Consider the following 22,447-nt stretch of genomic DNA (forward strand, 5'->3'; position numbering starts at 1 on the left):
CAAGAAACGAGGGGACTATCTGTATATAGTCATAATCAGGCCTATCCCATTTTACTATTTGATCGAGACAAGTGAGTTGCATCGGGTGTAGTCTCGTAATGAATCAAACCGAGCTCGAAGACTAGACATCAAGTCTAAAGATTGAAGTGTTAGTTGAGACCGATGCCAGCAGCAATCGAGATTAAGTATGACCGACTTCGAGTGAAGTGCAATAACAGTAAGGCGAGATATCCGTAACCGGTCGAAGATAACGGCGGAAATCTCGGAACAAATCAAGTCAAGGGTGGTTATTTGTATCAATCACAGGATTTACTTCCGTAATTAAAATTGTACCAATTCCTCTAGTATATAAAGAGGGTCCCATCATTTGTAAACATCTTACATTCATGAATATCAAGGAAATATAATATTTCTTTCTTCTGCTCATCAACTAACTGCTCTTTAACTGTTCTTACTTCACCATTCTCGAGGGTTCATCAGCTCGAGGGCATTGTCCAAGCATTGATTTGTTTTGCATTCTTGTAAATTCCCATAATTTATCTCTAAGTTAATCAATTGGTATTAAGTGAAATCACATATCCTTAAAACCACATTACAAGTTTAATTGTTACTTGGTTTTTAGGGTAAACACTTAGATAAAGCAACTTATAACAAGTTAAGGAAAATGCAAGTGAATGAGGCTTTGGATTATATATAAGAGAGTCGAAGATGCCTTAACTATGAAATTGAGGTTGAGCTCTACACAGCGGTAACATAAATTTGGCAGAGGAAAAGTAAAGCTCTTTAATTTACTGACGTTAGTGGATGAACTAGGGAAAAACAAAAAGAATTTGTGGATGACTTTGGTTTAATCTTAAGGGTTTAACTTGCTCATTTCAATGACACAGGAAAAATTAAAAAATGGAAACAAAGAAAGCTAACGTAACTAAAGAGGAGATCAAAGATTACAATTTTTTATCTCTTATTCTTAGCAAGTCTGGTAGAAAGTAGGCAAAATACTTAAAAAAAAAAAAAACTCTATAAACTTGACACGAATTATTAGTTGTACTTCTAAATTACTCGTGGTCTTAATTATCCCTTGAACTTGACTCTTTGATAATTGTTACCTTCTGAATACTGATATGACAAAGAGCGTGGATACATTAACTTCTAGGCGCGTGGATGTGAAGAAAAATAAAAAATAACTTTCTATACGAGCTATTTTTGAGTTGTTAATTGTCACATAATCATATATATTAATTTATTTGTTACAATTATGTATTTCTTCGAGTTGATTTCTCATAAGGTCATTGAACTAATGAAAATTGGTTAGGAGAGTCAATGAAGGATCACTTAATTTTACCCTTTGTAACTGAAAAGTCACTCTATACTTTTAGGGGATATTTGTCATTTTTCTTTTTACCTAACTATTTAAAAAAAATGAAAAACATCCACTAAAAAATTATTTAGCGACCCACTAGACCTTTTTTAAATAAAAATTTGTATAATGTACTGGTAAAATAATGATGTTAGAATTGTACTTTTTTTTATTTCTTATGTAGATGCAATGGCTATTTATTTTAATTATAATTTTTTGGCAAAATTTATATAAATACCTGCCATAAAATATTCGTTTTTAGGAAAGCTTTTCGTATTATGTTACAAGCCTAAATCATTTGCATTCTTCTTCATATTTTCCAAAAGTCTCAACATTATTCCGGAACCCACTAGTGGAATTATACTGGTCTAAGTACACATTATCCTTCCCAGAATCCACTAGTGGGATTATACTGGATTGTTGATGTTGTTGTTGTCAACATTAATAGAGAAATTCCTTATAGGAAGAATCTTAAACCCTTCCTATCTTTTACCTCTCACACTCCAAAAATGAATGTCAAAATGAAACTCCAAAAAGAATGTTAAAGTAAAGGAATAATAGCACTTTTACTGCTTCGATTATTAATAAATTCTTATTTTGGTCGTTGTGATATATGACTAAACACATTAACTGTTAAATTAACAGGTGTGTATTTTGTCCAATTAAATAATATAGGTAACATGTAGACTATTTATAAAACTGAATTAGTCTCAAATATGATATAATAGTACAAGGTTAAAGAAAACATGAGTAATTAAATGGCGTATTAGTTAATAATTTGTTAAATCTATGAAGATCCACATAAAAAGATCAAAAGTGCACATATAAAATAATTGAAGATTAAATTAGGCAAATATTATAAGGATTAAAATTAGAATTTCGCAAAATTAAGCTACTACAACAATAACAATAACGACCCAGTGAAATACATCGTGGGATATGAGGAGGATAGTGTGTACGTAAACATAGAGAGACTATTTTCAAAAGACCTAAGCTTAAAAATACAGAAAAAGACAAGAGGCAATCTATATTCTCTAAAATAAAAAATAGAACATGGTGGTCTCTCGAAAAAGCGCCTGACACAAAAATGGAAAAAGAGAACGCGTTTATCTTTTCCGGTAATACATCTAACGCGTGGATAGACTCTTTATTTCATGGATACTCCATATATATGCTAGCTCACGGGCAATCCTTACTAACCCTAGAAAAATCTCTTTAATTTCTCAGTCTCCAAAAATCGAATCGTTCCGACGCCTTTGATGTTCAGATCTTCCGGTGCTCCTGTCGCAGATGACTTTCGCCCTTCTCTACAACGACCCTTCGAATCAAATATTTTGGAAGGTTTTTAGTGTGATAAGTGCGAGTCATCTGTGACAGGATAATGGAAGATCTAGTTATCAAAGGCTTATTGGGGCGTTTTCATCCAAAATCTCCAACTCTATTAGAGTATTCTTCAATGTACCACTGGTAAATATTTCTTCTTATTAGTAGTTATTTAGTAGAGTATCATTTGCTTCCGATTTGGGCCTAGTCTGTAGAATTTGATGTTATTTTAACAAAAGTTATTAGTATTTTCTTTGTGTGTTGAGATATGGTTGTAACGATTAAGCTTTTTATTTGTTTGGATATGTGCCAGCATTTTGGACCTTCTTATGTTATGTTTTTGGTATACATGTACATACATAGACAGAGCTCTTTGAGTGTTTACTCTGCAGTTTAAGGTGGATGGGGTTACAGATATTTATCGGGATGGATTGCTGCTTTAATTGCCTTATATTTCCATAATAATGTTATTTGTTATAGTCACATTTGGGTACCCTGGTAGTTGTCTTGAAAATTGTATCTTTGTATCCATATTTTATTATGACTCATGCACAGTTATTTTAGGTGTCTCCTAAGCAAGACTTGAATTGTGATTCCTTCCTGCTGGATTTAATTGTTGATTAGGATAGATCTTTGATATTTGTCATACAATTACATATCTGAAAAGGGTTGAATGGAGAAGGAACTCAATTCAGACAATTCTATATTTCTATTAGCAAGGGAAATGATGAATGATTAGAGGCGTATTCAGAATTTGGGGAGGATGGGTGTTCTCTAAAATTTAGCCATGACAACAACTTGACAAGTAAACAACAATTAATATTATTATTACAAAAATGTATCATTTCGTTGATGAATGCCTGAATAATTTTCCTACCTTGGAGAATTAACAATGATAGCATCATTATTTATAGTTACAAATACTTAGCTCTATTAGTACAACAACAACACACCCAGTATTATCCCACATCATGGGGTCTTGGGAAGGCAGTGTGTACGGAGACCTCACCCCTGCCTTTGTGAAGGTAGAGAGGACTTAGCTCTATTAGTAAAACTGAATAAATATTCGAAACAAGAATGGTAAATAAAGAGAGGTAACTTTAAATTGAAAAGATTCAAACTAACTTAAAATCTTATATTTTAGAGTTTTTGAAACTCAACGATTGAACCAAAAGAGAAATGAAGAAAACACAAAAGAAGAAAAAAGAAAGAGAATCCAAAAATAATAATAGGAAGGCAGGAATTTAATTAAAAGATAGGTCAAAGAGTGAACCAGAAAAAGAGAAGAACAAAGGGAAAAAAACAGAAAAGAAAGATAGGGCATGGGATTTCAACTGACACAGAAAAGAAAGAAAACGAGATAGAAAATTGGCTCTAAGGTGAAAGATAGGGAAGTGGGATTCGAACTTAAGACCTAAGGCCAAAGGTGCACAATGCCACCACTGCACCAAATGCTCTCTTGTATGGGTTCCCACATGAACTTCTAAGTACTTTATCAGAAAAGTACCAGTGTGATACACAATCTAGGGAAGAATGCATGGGTTCACGTGCCCCATAACCCTCCACATGGATCCGCCCCTGTGAATGGTTGATGAAAAGTCTTCTTAATTTAATGTTTGTTGGTGTTGTGGACACTGAGGTACTCTTGTAGGATGCCAGATTTGCTCACTGTTTCACTGTACCTATGCTTGCCATTGATAACTCTATTCAATGGACACAAGTTCTTGCAAAGCATTGTGCACATGAACCTCCATGGTTTGATTAACCGTCCACCATTTTTTGATAAGACAAGGATAAGAGTCTTGCCTTCCCTTCCTTTTTGCAGGAGGCAATGCATCCTTTCCAGATGCTGCTAGCAACATATCTAATTATCTCTCATGTTGGTTGAATATGAGGTTAATTATCCATCATTTGATTCATGTTTAGCTGCGGGTGATGGTGGAAATTTCAGAAAATCGTGGGTGAGAGCTTGACAATTCTCTCCTGTACTATTGTCATTGCATGCTGGGCATGTTAGCCACTCTCTGGAGGTCCAGGTTTTTCTTCCTCTGTGGTGTGTGATATATCGTATCCTATTTGTTTATGATAGCCAGTAAAGCCTTTAGCCATAATGTTCACCAGGAGTATTGTCTTTCGACTGACGAAGACTGATTGAAAATTAGTTAGTTAGGCGGGTCAAATTAGCTTAGACCATCAAAGTTTTGTTAGTTTTGCTTAGTTTTGTAGTTCTTAAAAGAATATACACACACCTGCGTTTATGGCTAGTTTTGTTGGTCTTAAAAGATTATCTTTTGACAGTCAAAGATATGATATTTCCTTGTCTCACCAAATCCTTGACTGTCAGAAACTTGATTTGCATGAGTTTGGTGCAACTAGTCAGTTTATTGCTCTCAGAAAAGAACACAACTGCAATGTTATCATTATAGTATTACAACTGGTCTCTACATCAAGTGCACAACTCTGAGTTTTAAAATGAAGTTTTGGAGTTAAACTGCATGTGTAGATGCGCTATAACGAGCTAAGAACTGAGAGTTTTGCTTAGCATCCGAGTAACCACCTTGTTTACCGTGAAAATGGTAATAACAATTAAATTTGTTGATGAGACTCTAAAAATACGTGATCTATTTTTATGCTAGTTTGTTAAGCAGTTGATGCTAAGTATATGAGATTTAGAGACGAAATAAAGTTAGGGAGAGAGTTATAATCAAACCGTTACGTCAACTATTCGGGGCCTCGAGCCTGCCGATTTGGGGCCTCGAGGTCGATTCCAAGGCTCGGGCTCAAGCTATCGTGGGTGATCGGGATAGGGCTAACAGTTATGAAATAATCAACGAAGACTCTTTATGGCCAATGATAAACAATAAATGATGAACCAATATGAAGATAATAAATGAAAGTAATAATATCAAGAGAATATGTTAGAGGGTGAAATAGAGAGTTCTTGTATATTTTCGTGTGGAGCAACTGAAGTGACCAACCCTTACAAAGTGATAGGGATCCCATTTATATAGGAGGGAAATCTCATCACAGTACAACAAGCATTAATTACAAAGATATGGAGATGTGACCAATAGATGACACCTTGACTCGGGTCTTAGAGTAGCTCTCTAGGCTCTGTCAGTCCTAGCCACGTGCCTTGGGAAATCCCTGTTTATGCTGTGACTGTGGTCAACATTACCCTAAGACCGAGTGCCGACGAGCCTCGAGGGAGGAGACTCGATCATAACCTTGTAGCCTCGAGATTTCGAGATGGCCTTCTAAGGTGCTTTGATAATGAGAAATTGGACCCTCCGATTTCACCGTATACAGATAGTCCCCGCGTTTCTTAGAGAGGAGTGATAAGAAACGAATTTGACATCACGCTGATGATATCATACTTACGACGTAAACCCTCACGATAACCTGTACATCCTATGGACTTGTCTTTCAGCGTCATTCAATGTGCTACCGATTCCCATTCTTCAAGGCGACCGTATCGCCGTCGATCCAGTTTTCAATGGCGCATTGATTGCGCCTGTCGATCCGTCTTTCAAAGGCATTGATGGCCACATTATCATCCCCTATAATTGGGTCTTTCCATGCTATCTTTTTATCCAAGTGCCTCTAAACATCTTTCCATTCCTTTCTTCTCATTCTCATTATCCTTCTCCATTTCTACCAGCCATGTTTGGGGTATCTGGTCTTAAGGTCTTATGTCGGCGTTTTTATCAGTCACGCCATGGCCTTTTACCTAGGCTTTGTCGTGTCGAGCGAGATTATACTGTCTCGTTGTTGTTGTTGTTGTTGTTATTGTTACGGCTATCACTGTTGTCGTCATTAGATCGAGGTGACGAGATAAAGGGGGTTGGCCTGTTCCGACTTGGGGGAACATTTGGACTCTACACCGCTGCTCGGGAGAGTGTTCGAACTATACACCGCTGCTCACTCTCCTACCCTGTCCTGATGTGGCACTTCATCTCTCGGGTTTTTTTCCAAGGGATAAAATGGCCCAACCGGCCGTTAAGCTCGCACGGCACGACGTCCCGGAAGGTTGACCCGGAGTGGCCGTGTGAGTAGGGTTGAGGCCCGCCGAATCTTCAACCTTTGGCTTCGGCGGCCTATGTCTCTTTTTTCTGCCTCTTCTGCATCACCTTCCGCTTCTTTGCCTTCCCGCTTTCCTCTTCTTCATCTTCGCCCTCAGAAATATTGCTCCGTGGGATTGAGTTGGGAACCTAGAGGAGGTGGCGGTCGAAGGTATCATCGTCGAGGATGCATCTCGAGGAGGTGGTGCTCGGAGATGCTGCTACCAGAGATGAACCTTTGAGAGTAAACTAGGTCCTAGGCTTTCACTACATATGTACTCTCTTGCTTCTTTATTTCTGTGTAAGGACCCCTCATGGGCTTTTGTAATCATATGTAAGGACCTCGCGTGGGCTTTTGTAATCGAATGTTGTTAAAATTGTACGGCGTAGCCAGTTTTACTCGCGGCTATCGAAAAATAGCCACCGTTCCAAATGTAATCGATTTCTAGCCATTTTAACTTAAAATATATTGGTAAATGACATAATTGCCCTTGACCTTTCTAACATACTGTTTAGTTACTTTTTATCACCTTTCTCTTTGTTTTTACAGCAGTTGTACAAATATCGCTTTCCTGAGAGAGCACTTTTCTTCGAATCTTGTCTGGCTTTCATCCAATTTTCTTCAAAATTAGGGTGAGTTTTGTTTTTTACGATAGTGTCTTTGAATTTTCGTTGTTATTAATGGTGCTTTAGGTTTAATTTTGATTTTCGTACCGTTAGGGTTTAAATATTTGTTGTATTTTAACTTTTATGATTTTTTCTCTGTTCATTAGTTTGTCTTATTTCTAGTAATTTTGTCACTTTGTTATTAGTTTTATGTTGTAATGTTGTAATTGTTGTGTAATTTGTTTTTATAAGTTTTTCAAATTTTTTCTAGTCTCTGTATATTAGAGTTAATTTCAAGTATTTTCTTGCTTCATCTGCATTTTAATTATGTTTTTTGTCTAGTATATTATACTGGAAGTCTGTAATGTGAATGTTTTGTTTCATTCCAGTATATTTTACGGGATGTCTGCTGTGTGTGAATAGTAGACGTCTAGTGTGTGGGTTTTGATTATATTTTTTGTTTATTAAATTTATTAAAATTTTGTCTAGTATGTTATACTGGATGAATATTATAATATAGTTGAGTTTTGTTTCATCCCAGTATATTTACGGGACGTCTGCTGTGTGTGAATTGTAGACGTCTACTGTGTGGGTTTTGATTATGATTTTTGTTTATTAAATTTAGTAAAATTTTGTCCAGTATATTATACTGGAAGTCTATCATGTGAATGTTTATCTTCCAGTATAACATACTGGAAGAATATTATAATATAATTGAGTTTTGTTTCATTCCAATATATTTTACGGGACGTCTGCTGTGTGTAAGCGTTTTCTCCAGTATATTATACTGGATGAGTTCTGTTTAGACTAAAATTTTGTTTTATTTGTCATTACTTTTTTGAGTATTTATTTGTTTTCTTGTTTTATATTATGCTCTTTGTTCCGGTATATAATCCTTAAGTTTTTTCTCTAGTATATTATACTGGATGATTATTATACTTTGTTTTTTGATTATGTTTCTTCTGTATGCCCCTGTATTTATTGCTGGAGTTTCATATCTTGTAATTTATTGTGATCCAGTATATTATGCTGGAAGATTGCAATCTGTAGACTTTGTTGATCTGTTCATTTTAGTGGATGAGTTCTGTTTATAATTTACTTCTCATATATATATATATACTGAATTATGATTGTGTTTACTTATCTAATGTTATATGTTTTTTTTCATGATTTTATAGAAATGGAATCTTCAAGTAGGATATTGAAGGTACGTATTTCTGAAACTTGAAGTTTTTATCTTAAATTATATGAAATGTTGCTTATATGTGTTGTATTTTGATTTTAGGAGGGAGATAGATTTTATGATTTTAAGAAGTGGTTTCCTGCTGATTGTTATTGGAAAGACGATTGAAATTTTAAGAAAACTATTTTGTCGTTTTTGTGTGGAACTCAAATGGATCAATTAAAGAACGGTATATTTGGGAAATTTTTAGAATTGAATGAGGTGGGTCACTCTGGGAAGTTGACTCACTGTATGCTGCTTTCCCAAGTATTTTACTAGGATAAAACCAAAATAGTTTTTAGAGTTTTTGGGAACGACGTAGAATTTACAGAAGATGATTTCCATTCTATTACCGAGCTGAAGATTGAGGCATCTGATTATAGTTTCGTTGATGATAGAAAGAACCATTTGAAGGAACAATATTTCTCTGGTATTAAGAAGGGTTTGAAGGTAGATAATTTGTATGAGTTTATGAAAAAGCGTTCTCGACTCCGTGTTGGTGCAACAGATGATGTAAGTGTTGATGTCGAGGTCTGCAATGAAGATGCAGTAAAGTTTGCTGAGATTTATATATTAGAAGCTGTTCTTTTGGGTAAGTGATCGTTTTATGAAAATTATAGACGACGCAGACCTTCGTGCTTCTTTTCCATGGGGCAGTTACTGCTTTGAAGAGTTTGTTGATAAATTGTCTCATCTTCTATCAGCTGACTCGTGAGACTTATGTAACCTAGTGCTCTGATACCAACTTGTCACGACCCAAAATCTCACCCGTCGTGATGGCGCCTATCGTGGTACAAGGCAAGCCTCAACTCAACATCTCAACACAGTAGAACTTTTAAATAAAGGGGGAAGCAGTTAATATTAAATAAAACCTTTTAGAACAGAATATAACTCCAAAAGTACTAAACAATCCATCCCCAAAACCCGGTGTTACTGAGTGCATGAGCATCTAAATGATAACAACATCCAACTGATAAAACACTGTCTAGAAATATAAAACAGTACAACATGAAAGGAAAAGAGAGTCAAGGTCAGCGAATTCCATGCAGCTACCTCAATAGTCTCTTGAGTCTGACTCCTCAATCAGCAACAGCCGTGAGCAGAAGTGTCTAGATCTGTACACGAGGTACAGGGGGTAACATGAGTACACCAACTTAGTAAGTAACATAAATAAATAAGGAACTGAGAAGTAGTGACGAGCTATGCAAATACAGTTATCTCAATAACTTTCAAATAAGAGTAGTCATACTTTCAATTTAACAGTTTAAGTCACATCAGTACGTACTCAATAAACCAGATATCAAATTTGACTGAACAGTAAATAATATCTTCCAATAATTTTTGAAACAGTGATATGACATCTGCGATGCAACAGTAATGAAGTAAATGTATTTTCTCAGAATTTCAGTCACTCTGTCCTCCCATCACTCCAACCTCACAATCACTCATTCCTCACATTCACTCATTCCTCCCAGTCGCTCAGCACTCGGTACTCGCACTCAGTAGGTACCTGCGCTTACAGGGGGTGTGTACAAACTCCGGAGGGGCTCCTTCAGCCCAAGTGCTATAACAAGCCACTTCGTGGCATAAATCACTCAGGCCCTCGGCCTCACTCAATCATAAATCAGTAACAACATGCTGCGACGTGCAACCCGATCTCATAAATATCCTCACAGATCAGGCCCTCGACCTCACTCAGTCATCAATCTCTCCAGTCTCTCGGGCTCTTAAAAATCATATAAACAGCCCAAACAGAGGTAATGTCATGTATCAACAATGAACAACAAGAGACAGAGGCATAATAAGCAAGAACAGCTATGACTGAGTACTAAACAACAATTAGCAGCTAATTCAGTAAGTACACTATCACGGCCCAAAATCCACTAAGGGTCGTGATGGCGCCGGACACTGCTGTTAGGCAAGCCAACCAAGATACCAGTAAAAGATAATCGTCTCAAACCAAATATGAATGTTAAGAAGTTAATACAAGATACCCCATAATCATCCCAGAACTCGGTGTCACAAGTGCATGAGCATAAAATACAGTAACTACCCGGAATACAAGTGGGAAAAAATGAAAAATACAGTACAAAACTCTGAAGGAGACTCTGCTAGCCACGGTCGTCTCGAATAATGCAACTCACCTGAGTTTCCGTATCAACCATGCCGCTATGCCACTAGCCACACATAAACCTGTGCAACAAAAATGCACAACAAGTGTAATATGAGTACGAAAACAACATGTACCCAATGAGTATCCCATCTAATCTCGAAGAAGTAGAGACGAGAGGTCGACTTCGACACTTACCAGTGGTTCAATGATAATATAGTAAAAATGTGAGGAGATCGGGGAATTTTATAAAACAACAATTATAATTCATAAAGCCAAATAGCCGGTAAACAACCTCCCAAATAATGATGGATTTTCATAGATTTACTTTTCATTATCCTTATCAATTTATCTCCGGCCAGGAAAGGAAAATGTTAACATTAATAAATCTCAAGCCACAATACAAACATGCGCATATCATGCCGAGGTTGTACGGCCCGATCCAACATAAATGTAAAATGTGCACTGCCGAGGGTCGAACGGCGCGAACCATAGATTCATCTATTACCCCGCTCGCGAATCATACATGCGATGCGGTCAACATAAATAAACAAACACCCTGCTCTCGAATCACACATGCGATGCAGGTACACATAGAAATACATGCTCAAACAGCAAATTAAGAATTTACCAGTGAACGTTTATCCAAATAAAAGCCAATTCTCTTTAGCGATTTAAGAAAATGAAGTTTAATACTTTTAGAAATTAATTTACCAATTCGATAAGATTTAAGCAATTCAACTGCCAACAAGATTACAGATATTTCAAGTATAGCATGCTTTTGGGTCCTAGACTACCCGGACTTACACATATAGTAGCTACGCACGGACTCTCGTCACCTCGTGCGTACGTATCCCCCACAAATAGGAGCACATAACTAATTATATCACCTATGGGGACAATTCCCTCTTACAAGGTTAGAAAAGAGACCCACCTTGCTCCGAAGCCTATATTCCGATTTAAGAACGCGCTCAAACCTCCAATTTGGAGCCGAACGAACCAAAACTATTCAAATAGGGTAAGAACTAGTCAATACATACTCAAAAGTTCACATTCTAATTATTAAACCAATTTCCCAACCCTAAATGCAAGGTTCCTAAAATTCATCCCCGGGCCCACGTGCCCGGATTCCGACATTTTCCGAAGGAAGTTGTTCTCTATAACCTAAGGATCGATAATATATGATTTCTAATCCATTTCATAACCAATTTCGTGGTAAAATCTAAGTTTTATTAAAACCCTAGGTCTAGCTCTAACCCCTTGATTTCTCCAAATCTTTAGGTGTTAATCTACCCAAAACTCGAGTGTTAAACTTAGAAATAAGGGGGATGAACTTACCTCATGATGCTATGTTGAAATCCCTTCTCAAGAGCTCCAAAATTGCTCAATACCCGAGTGACAAACAGTCAAAAATGGATGGAGCTCGACTTAAATGAAGCTGACTGCTTCAGCAGTTTCCACATCTGCGGTCAGGGTCCTGCTTCTGCAAAGGGAGTCCGCATCTGCGGAATTGGCTAAAAGGACTGGGACCGCTTCTACGGTCTTGAAGCCATATCTGCGAAGCCACTTCAGCGGCTAAGGAGCCGCTTCTGCAGTTTGGCCTAGCCAGCTCTGGGATGCATCTGCGAGACTACGGCCGCTTCTGCGGTCTCGCACTTGCGGTTGACCCACCGCAGGTGCGGTTATGACTGAAGCAGATGCTTCAGCATTTCTCCAAATTCCATTTTCGTTCCGTTAACCACCCGAAATCCACCCGAGGCCCCCGAGACCCCAACCAATCATACCAACCAGTCCCAAAACACATTACGGACTTGCTCGAGGCCTCAAATCATATCAAACCATGCTAAAACCATGAATCGATCTCCAATCCAAGCTTTATGAACTTTAGAATTTCAAACTTCTATTTTCGATGTTTAAACCTATCAAATCACGTCCGATTGACTTCAAATTTTGCACACAAGTCATATTCGACATTACGGACCTACTCCAACTTTCGGAATCGGATTCCGACCCAGATATCAAAAAGTCCACTTCCGGTCAAACATCTCAAAAAACTTCAAATTTCTATCTTTAGCCAAATGACTCCAAAATGACTCACGGACCTCCGAATTCACTTCCGATCGCGCTTTCAGCACCAGAATCACCATACGTAGCTACTCCCAGACTCGGAATCCCAAACGAACATCGATAACACCGAAATGCACTTCAACCCAAACTTATGAAATTTCTTCCCAAATGCTAACTTCCACAATAGGTGCCAAAACGCTCCTGGGTCATCCGAAACCCGATCCGGGCATACGCCCAAGTCCGAAATCATCATACGAACCTGCTGGAACCCTCGAATCCCGATTCCAAGGTCGTTTACTAAAAATTCCGATCTTAGCTAATTCTTTCAACTTAAACTTCCGAAATTAGAATTCTCTTTCTAAATAAATTCCGAACTTCCCAAAGTTCAATTTCGACCACGCGTGCAAGTCGTAATACCTGAAATGAAGCTGTTCATGGCCCCAAACTGGTGAACGACGTGCTAGAGCTCAAAACGACCGGTTGGGTCGTTACATTCTCTCCTACTTAAACATACGTTCGTCCTCGAACGTGCTGAGAACTACACTGAAGTAGTCTAAAATCATTGTTTAACACCTCATGCACCTTCCCGTGCTACCACAACTCAGTTTAGCACATTAGCTCGATCAATTCTGAAGATATTCCCTTTTATTCAAGCATATAAGCCTTAGAGCCCAATTCCAACATCCGGAATCCTATGCCAGGCCTGTTTCCAACATACGCTCACCATATCAATAACTACACGCAGCACCAAGACATGACTGCATACCTTAGTTGGATTCACACCTTGCACCACTTTACTCACAGGACCACAATAACATTCTTTGATCAAATTAGTTGAAATTCCACGAATCTTATGCTCTCAATGCACCTCATGATATATATAAGTCTTGCTGTAACTCTTACAATACCGCCACGACGGAAGAGATGTGTAGAAATTCATAACCAATTGCCGAATCAACAATTCATTGAGTCTATACTCCTAACAGGAACCATCACCTCATCCTGAACCAAATAATGGTCTTTGCTCCTTAATATACTTCATATAATCAGATTGAAATGATCCTAATCCAATGATCTCGTCTCACCCAGTACGAACTGCTCAGGTAATAAGCCACCCCGGACATGATCAAAAGTCTCATATGATGCCACCATGTTCCAATAGGTTGCCAACTCGAACATGATACATAAAGGAAACGAACTCTGAAAAGGAAATCCAATTACCCCGCTCGCGAATCATACATGCGACGCGGTCAACATAATTGAACAGACACCCCGCTCGCAAATCATACATGCGACGCGGGCACATAGCTAATATGAGCTTTCCTCAGAAAAATAGGAGACAAAACACATAAAAACAGATACGGGGAACTATACTCAACATCACACTATTACGGCGCACAACCCGATCCAAATAACATACCCATGGTGGCGTGCCACCTGATCCACACATAACACTCACCTAAGGAGGTGCACATCGAGCTAAATTGCTCATTACAACAAAACACTGAATATCGGTCACAAGCACGCTAAGTGCATAATACCATCCCTGAGGGGACATATAGCGCTATAAGCTATAAAACTCAAGCACAACTGAGGTGCGATCTACGATCTGAATATCAAGAGCCATTTTGCTCATATAACCTCGTTTCTACGTGGAACCTCAACACATAAGCAATTCCCCAAGTCGCCTCACAACTCACACGGCACATTATATCATTGCATGAAATAACTGGCGATGAAATAACACCCTGACTACTCTCCCATAAGGAACGCATTACTGAAATGAACACATCTGGCCTAATATAGAGCCCATATTCACATTTGAATCCATCCACAGACTTCAAGCTTATTCTGATCGCACAGGACTAGGCTAATAACTTTTAAGAGGTCCATAATAGCTCCCCTTTTTCCCATAACACATAAGAACAACCATCATAACCAGAGTAATCATCCACAGTCCACAACTCAATAAATCAAGTGCCCTCCAGGCATAAATTCCCAAATCAACGGCATCACCACAATCTTCATAATTGGCTCACTTTTCAACCCATCAAGTGACTACATGCCACACTTATACAACCTTTCCGTGGGGGCACGCCCCCACAACCTTCCGTAATAGATGACAGGTTTGTACATCCAAACCACCGGCCGCACTAATGCTGAAAAGCGATTAAGAATCCTTAACCAGGATGCAAAGCCTTTTTCACAAAACACCGATCTCGGTGACGCTGAAGACAATACTAACTTACTTTAAACATTGAAACTCCTTTCCTGCTCATCCGAGCTCGTGACATCCTTGTCAACACCGAACTACAACCCTGATTCTTGCTTCAAATTCCATACCACTCTCTGCACCCAATCATGCCAATATACGACAGAACACGATTTTCAGTATGACTCCGAAACCACTAATAGATTAACACTTGATCATATAAAAACTTTCCACTTAACTCACTTCAGGGGAACCATAGCAACACACAGGTGAATTCTCATAACCGTGGAATATGCAAATATCTAAGTAGTGGTCTAAGCCACCATAGCCCTTCCGGGATCCGCCTACACATAACAGGCCATAATAGTAGTATGCTTCTGAATAATATCAATTACGGCGGCCGACAAGCCTCGCACGTACCGTCACAAATTGCTTGCATAGCTTGATCATACTGAAGGAACTGATCACTACTGCCAATATGCCAATTCAACTATGGCTAACCAATCTATCTTCTTCCAATTTATCCTTGATTGCTTCAGAAATACTAACTATATTCAACACATAACACACTCTATCCGCACTCATCCCGAGTGACCTTGAATCACAAGACCATGCTGTCTCAAATTCCACGAACCATTTCATACCTCCCAAATGCTACACTGCAAGTCAAAACATCATAGGACATTCTAGTCCTCTTCTCATAAGCTGTTACAAAGCTTGGTTCTTAACTGTACCTATAGGCTCGAAATCATTAGGCACCACACTTAACCCCTTTGAATCCACTAGGGCCGTTGTTGAGAGCCACCCGCTCTGACTTGACTCCGAATATAATCAATTCCATGATTTTTCTAGCACATGCATACCCTCTCGACGAAGCACCCGACAGAATCACTTCCCTTGAAACCCGCACCTATACAAGGCATAAATCCTGAATCCTTCCCCAATCTGAACATGAGCCAATAGGCCAACCATAACACACCTTTAACGATTCTTTTGCTCAAGTTATCACTTATGTCCTTTTCCCGTAGCTGAAATAACCCATCAATATGCTAATAACCAGAAACCTCGCAAGTAGTTAACCATGCAACCCAATCATAGGCGGTGGGACTCTCCCATTTAGCTTGAAGCCACTATTACACCCCTCTGGAATTCACCAAGATTCTTTATCTCTTATTGACATGACCTCGCGCAATTAAACCGCTAGATTCCTTGAAATCCTTCCATTAACACTTCATGAACACCCTGAAATTCCATCAACATTCACATACTCGACCTCTTACCGGAATGGACAGTAAAATCCTCCGCAGAAGCTTTGCCAACCACGCGACCGCTAACCTGCTCACAGGGAATAACCCACCTGTGGAAATCACTTTCTGACATCTTCCAACGCTGCTGCACGGGGTACAATCACTACGACATCAATAACCCATCCTGAGTTCGAGCTCACTCTTTAGCTGTACAAGTCCATTCACCCCCCGTGGACATCAATTAGATGTGCGGCAACATCCTTCCAATTCAAATTTATGTTGTATCTTTCTTCATTTCAAGCAGCTCCCTTCCGTCTCCTGTCGCATTATAGCCCATGCTCCAAATTAAATCTGTAGGACCCAATCACCAATCTCTAAAATTCCCAAATCATTCCAAACTCTCCTTAAGGTGCGTGGTCATCCTACCGCAAAGCCCATATGCAACTCCACCACACTCCCACTTTGGCAAAACTCACCCCTTTAATCAACTACTCGACCTTTGCTTCTCACATCTGGCCTTTTAGAAATTTTAAGCACCGCCTGACACTCCCCACATGTCCTTCCCCATCCTTTGCTGCTCAGTTGTTGCCTAAAAAAAATATCTTTCTATCACTTGAACCCACAAATCGCCACTAACTTTAAACCTTTCCGAAGATCATCTCTATCGAGCCGTCAACATTAGAAACACCGATTCACTCCTGAACCACTGCACCCCGCGATATCTAACAGTCGTTTCTCCAACATTATTTCACAATATCTTACCCCAAAGGCGAATTGCAGAAGACCATAACACTGGCGAACGTAACACATACAATCGGGGATGCCGACACCACATCGCAAATGAAAATTCCACCACACTCGAAAATACTAAGTCTCATCACCCTGCCAATCAAAATTTGGACATTCACAGGACAACTGCTTTTTCCTCTGCCGGGTATGAAATATCGAATCTTTGAATCGTGCACTGAGTAGACCTCTATTCAGGTCATTTACTGCCCCACACATAGGCAAGAACTTTATCAACACGTCCATACTGTGCGACAACCGATCATGAGCAATCGTAGAAACCTGTGCATAGACTCAAAGCTCTCGAGAATACTATTACAGAGCTGAAATAACGGGGTAGACTTCCGCAAGGCGATGACAATAGTTCAATAAGCTATACCGGGAGAAACACCCCGCACCACCTCTGTAGTACCATTAAAATTCTTCAATTCTCGATTTATAACAAGGGTTTCGCCTCACATAAGATTGCATAGGAAGGAAGTAAAGGCATAAGCCTCAAAGAATCAAATCGCACGATGAGCAATCAAGAAGAGAAGTACTCCTAACAGCCCTGTAGCCTCCCGAAGATAAGTACAGGCGTCTCCGTACCGATCTACGAGACTCTACTAGACTTGCTCATGACTCGTTAGACCTAAGGGAACCTAGTGCTCTGATACCATGTTGTCACGATCCAAAATACATGAAGGGTCGTGATGGCGCCGGACACCGCTGTCAGGCAAGCCAACCAAGATACTTAATTAAATTCTCATTTTAAAATTTTGAAAAATATAATTTTTCTTCAATTTTACCAGTAAAAGATAATCGTCTCAAACCAAATATGAATACTAAGAAGTTAATACAAGATACCCCATAATCATCCCAGAACCCGGTGTCACAAGTGCATGAGCATTTACTAGGAATGAAATAAAATGTAGTAACTGCCTGGAATACAAGTGGGCAGAAATGAAAAACACAGTACAAAATTCCGAAGGAGACTTTGCTGGCCACGGTCGTCTCGAATAATGCAACTCACCTAAATCTCCATATCAACCATGCCGCTATGCCACTAGCCACACATAAACATGTGCAACAAAAATGCACAACAAGTGTAGTATGAGTAGAAAATAACGTGTACCTAATGAGTATCCCATCTAATCTCAAAGAAGTAGAGACGAGAGGTCGACTTCGACACTTACTAGTGGTCCAATGATAATATAGTAAAAATGTGAGGAGATCAGAGAATTTTGTAAAACAAATATTATAATTCATAAAGCCAGATAGCAGGTAAACAACTCCCAAATAATGATGGATTTCCAAAGATTTACTTTTTATTATCCTTATCAATTTATCTCCGGCCAGGAAAGGCAAATGTCAACATTTATAAATCTCAAGCCACAATACAAACATACGCGTATCATGCCGAGGTCGTACGACCCGATCCAACATAAATGTAAAATGTGCACTGCCGAGGGTCGAACGACGCGAACCATAGATGCATCTATTACCCCATTCGTAAATCATACATGCGACGCGGTCAACATAAATAAACAAACACCCTGCTCGCGAATCATACATGCGATGCAAGTACACATAGAAATACATGCTCAAATAGCAAATAAAGAATTTATCGGGGAACGTTTATCCAAATAAAAGCCAATTCTCTCTTAGCGATTTAAGAAAATGAAGTTTAATCCTTTTAAAAATTCATTTACTAATTCGATAAGATTTAAGAAATTCAACTGCCAACAAGATTATAGATATTCCAAGTATAGCATGCTTTTGGGTCCTAGACTACCCTGACTTACACATAATAGTAGCAACGCACGGACTCTCGTCACCTCGTGCGTACGTAGCCCCCAGAAATAGGAGAACATAATCAATTATATCACCTATGGGGACAATTCCCTCTTACAAGGTTAGAAAGGAGACTCACCTCGCTCTGAAGCCAATATTCCGATTCAAGAACCCGCTCAAACCTCCAATTTGGAGCCGAACGATCCAAAACTATTCAAATAGGGTAAGAACTAGTCAATACATGCTCAAAAGTTCATATTCTAATTATTAAGCCAATTTCCCAACCCTAAATGCAAGGTTCCTAAAATTTATCCCCGGGCCCACATGCCCGGATTCCGACATTTTCCGAAGGAAGTTGTTCTCTATAACCTAAGGATTGATAATATATGATTTCTAATCTATTTTATAACCAATGTCTTGGTAAAATCTAAGTTTTATTAAAACCCTAGGTCTAGCTCTAACCCCTTGATTTCTCCAAATCTTTAGGTGTTAATCTACCTAAAACTCGAGTGTTAAACTTAGAAATATGGGGGATGAACTTACCTCACAATGCTATGTGGATATCCCTTCTCAAGAGCTCCAAAATCGCTCAATACCCGAGTGCCAAATGGTCAAAAATGGCTGGAGCTCGACTTAAATGAAGCTGACTGCTTCAGCAGTTTCTGCATCTGCAGTTAGGGGACAGCATCTGCGAAGGGAGGTCGTATCTACGGAATTGGCTAAAAGGGCTGGGACCGCTTCTACTGTCTTGAAGCCGCATCTGCGAAGCCGCTTCTGCGGTTTGGCCTGTCTAGATTTGGGCCGCATCTGCGAGGCTACGACCGCTTTTGCGGTTTCGCACCTGCGGTCGACCAACCGCATGTGCGGTTATGACAGACGCAGATGCTTCAATACTTCTGCAAATTCTATTTTCTTCCGTTAACCACCCGGAATCCACCCGAGGCCCCCGGGACCCCAACCAATCATACCAACCAGTCCCCAAAAATATTACGGACTTGCTCGAGGCCTCAAATCATATCAAACCACGCTAAAATCACGGATCGATCTCCAATCCAATCTTTATGAACTTTAGAATTTCAAACTTCTACTTTTGATGTTTAAACCTATCAAATCACGTCCGATTGACTTCAAATTTTGCATACAAGTCATATACGACATTACGGACCTACTCCAACTTTCGAAATCGGATTCCGACCCCCATATCAAAAAGTTCACTTCCAGTCAAACTTCTCAAAAACCTTCAAATTTCTATCTTTAGCCAAATGACTCCAAAATGATCCACGGACTTCCGAATTCACTTCGATCGTGCTCCCAACACCAGTATCACCATACAGAGCTACTCCCAGACTCGAAATCCCAAACGGACATCGATAACACCGAAATTCACTTCAACCCAAACTTATGAAATTTCTTCCAAAATGCTAACTTCCATAATAGGCGCCAAAATGCTCCCGGGTCATCCGAAACTCGATCCGGGCATACGCCCAAGTCCAAAATCATCATACGAACCTGCTGGAACCCTCGAATCCCGATTCCGAGGTCGTTTACTAAAAATTCCGATCTTAGCTAATTCTTTCAACTTAAAGCTTCCTAAATGAGAATTCTCTTTTTAAATCAATTCCGAACTTCCCGAAGTTAAATTCCGATCACGTGTGCAAGCCATAATACCTGATATGAAGCTGTTCATGGCTCCAAACTGCTGAATGGCATGCTGGAGCTCAAAACGACCGGTCGGATGGTTACATACACGACCTCGCAGGTCTCAACAGTGATCACATAAGGCCTAAACATGATTTCTAACATGAAGTACAATCAATTTCTATGAAAACAGAGGGAACATGTATTAAACAGTAGGCCAATTAATTCCGCAGTCTCGCGGGACGGACCAAGTCACAATCCCTACGGTGCACGCCCACACGCCCGTTACCTAGCATGTGCGTCACCTCTAAAATAGTCATATGACACAATGTCTGGGGTTTCATACCCTCAGGACCAGATTTATTACCGTTACTTACCGCAATCCGAGCAAAATCTTACTTCGCAAATGCCTTTTCCGCTCTAATCGGCCTCCAAATGTCCCGAATCTAGTCACAATTAACTCGATTCATTCAATAAATATTTTAGAAATTAATTCAATATGAAAAATACTAATTTTTCAACAAAATTCGAAATTAACCAAAAAATCGCCCATGGGGCCTGCATCTCGGAATACGACAAAAGTCACAAAATACAACAACCCATTCAATTACGAGTCCAACCATACTAGTTTTACTCAAATCCTACTCCGAATCGATGTTCAAATCTTGAAAATTCATTTTTATGGAATTTTAGAAAATTTCTCCAGTTCTCTTCAAATATCAATAATCTAAAGCCACAAATGAAGATTTATTCATGGAATATAATCACAAGAGAGTCAAGAACACTTACCCCAAGAATTTCCGTAACTTCTCGCTCAAAATTGCCCAAAATCCGAGCTTGGAAGTCCAAAAAAATGAGGAAAACTGGGCTGCTCATCCTTCCGTAACTACTATTCACGCGTGTTACTGTTCACGACTACTATACACGCTACTGTACACTGCTACTGTACACGGATACTGTACACGGATACTGTTCACGCAAGTGCGGTGACTGTTCACACGTGCGAAAATGCAGAAACTTCCCAGACAATTTCAGCAGATAAATACAAGTCCGAATTGATCTGTTAACCTTCCAAAATCCACCCGAGGCCCTCGGGACCTCAACGAAAATACACCAACAAGTTCTAAAACAGCATACGAACTTAGTCGAAACCTCAAATCACATCATAAAATGCTAAAACCGTACATCACACCCCAATTCAAGCCTAATGAATCTAAGAACGTCCAACTTCTATATTCGATGCGAAAACCTATCAAATCAAGTCGAATGACTTCAAATTTTGCATACAAGTCATAAATGACATAACGAAGCTATAAAAATTTTTAGAACTGGATTCCAACCCCTATATCAAAAAGTCAACCCTCGGTCAAACTTTCCAAAAATTTTCTATTTTCCAACTTTCGCCAAAATGCGCTGAATTATCCTACAGACTTTTAAATTCAAATCCGAACATGTGCCTAAGTCCAAAATCACCATACGAAACTATTGGAATCATCAAAATTCCATTCTGGGGTCTTTTTCTCAAAAGTCAAATTTCCGGTCAAACTTAAGATATCTTTAGCCTTAGATTTCTAGATTCCGTTAAATGACGATAATTTGATCTAGGGACCGCCGAATTTGATTTTGGGCATATGACCAAGTCCCAAATCATGATACAGAACTACCGGAATGGTCAAAACTTTTATCCTGGTTCGTTTGCTCAAAATGTTGACCGAAGTCAACTCAGTTTAGTTTTAAAGATCTAGTTCACAATTTAATCCATTTTTCACATAAAAACCTTCCAAAAAATTATGCGGACTGCGCACGCAAGCCGAGGAATTATTGATACCGCTTTTCAAGGTCTTAAAATACCGAGATGATTATTTAATTTAAAGATGACATTTTGGGTCATCACATACTAAATTTGGATTCCCATTTTTGTTTGATGTATGGACAATGGAAGTCTTTAATGATTTCCGTCAATATTGAAAATATGAGGATCGGGGGCCAATTGGGATGTTGTCTTACTCCAGCATTGGATGTCCAAAATATGACACACTTTTCAA

At 39.1% G+C, this 22,447-nt stretch overlaps 1 protein-coding gene across 2 annotated transcripts in view; it reads left to right on the top strand.

Annotated features, from left to right (window-relative positions):
* Positions 1 to 2,404: 2,404 nt before the first annotated feature.
* Positions 2,405 to 22,447, top strand: part of LOC107807682 (uncharacterized) — a 33,495-nt gene continuing 13,452 nt past the window's right edge. The window contains exons 1-4 of one of the 2 annotated variants that reach the window (XR_012708609.1): positions 2,405 to 2,824; positions 4,506 to 7,374; positions 8,526 to 8,554; positions 8,633 to 9,218. The gene's annotated coding sequence lies outside the window, so the exon portion shown is untranslated. Of the gene's footprint in view, positions 2,825 to 4,505; positions 7,375 to 8,525; positions 8,555 to 8,632; positions 9,219 to 22,447 lie in introns of those variants that run through there. The other variant, XM_075251651.1, reaches the window with a different exon arrangement.

The sequence above is a fragment of the Nicotiana tabacum genome, chromosome 1, assembly GCF_000715075.1.
Source record: "Nicotiana tabacum cultivar K326 chromosome 1, ASM71507v2, whole genome shotgun sequence".
NCBI lineage: Eukaryota > Viridiplantae > Streptophyta > Magnoliopsida > Solanales > Solanaceae > Nicotiana > Nicotiana tabacum.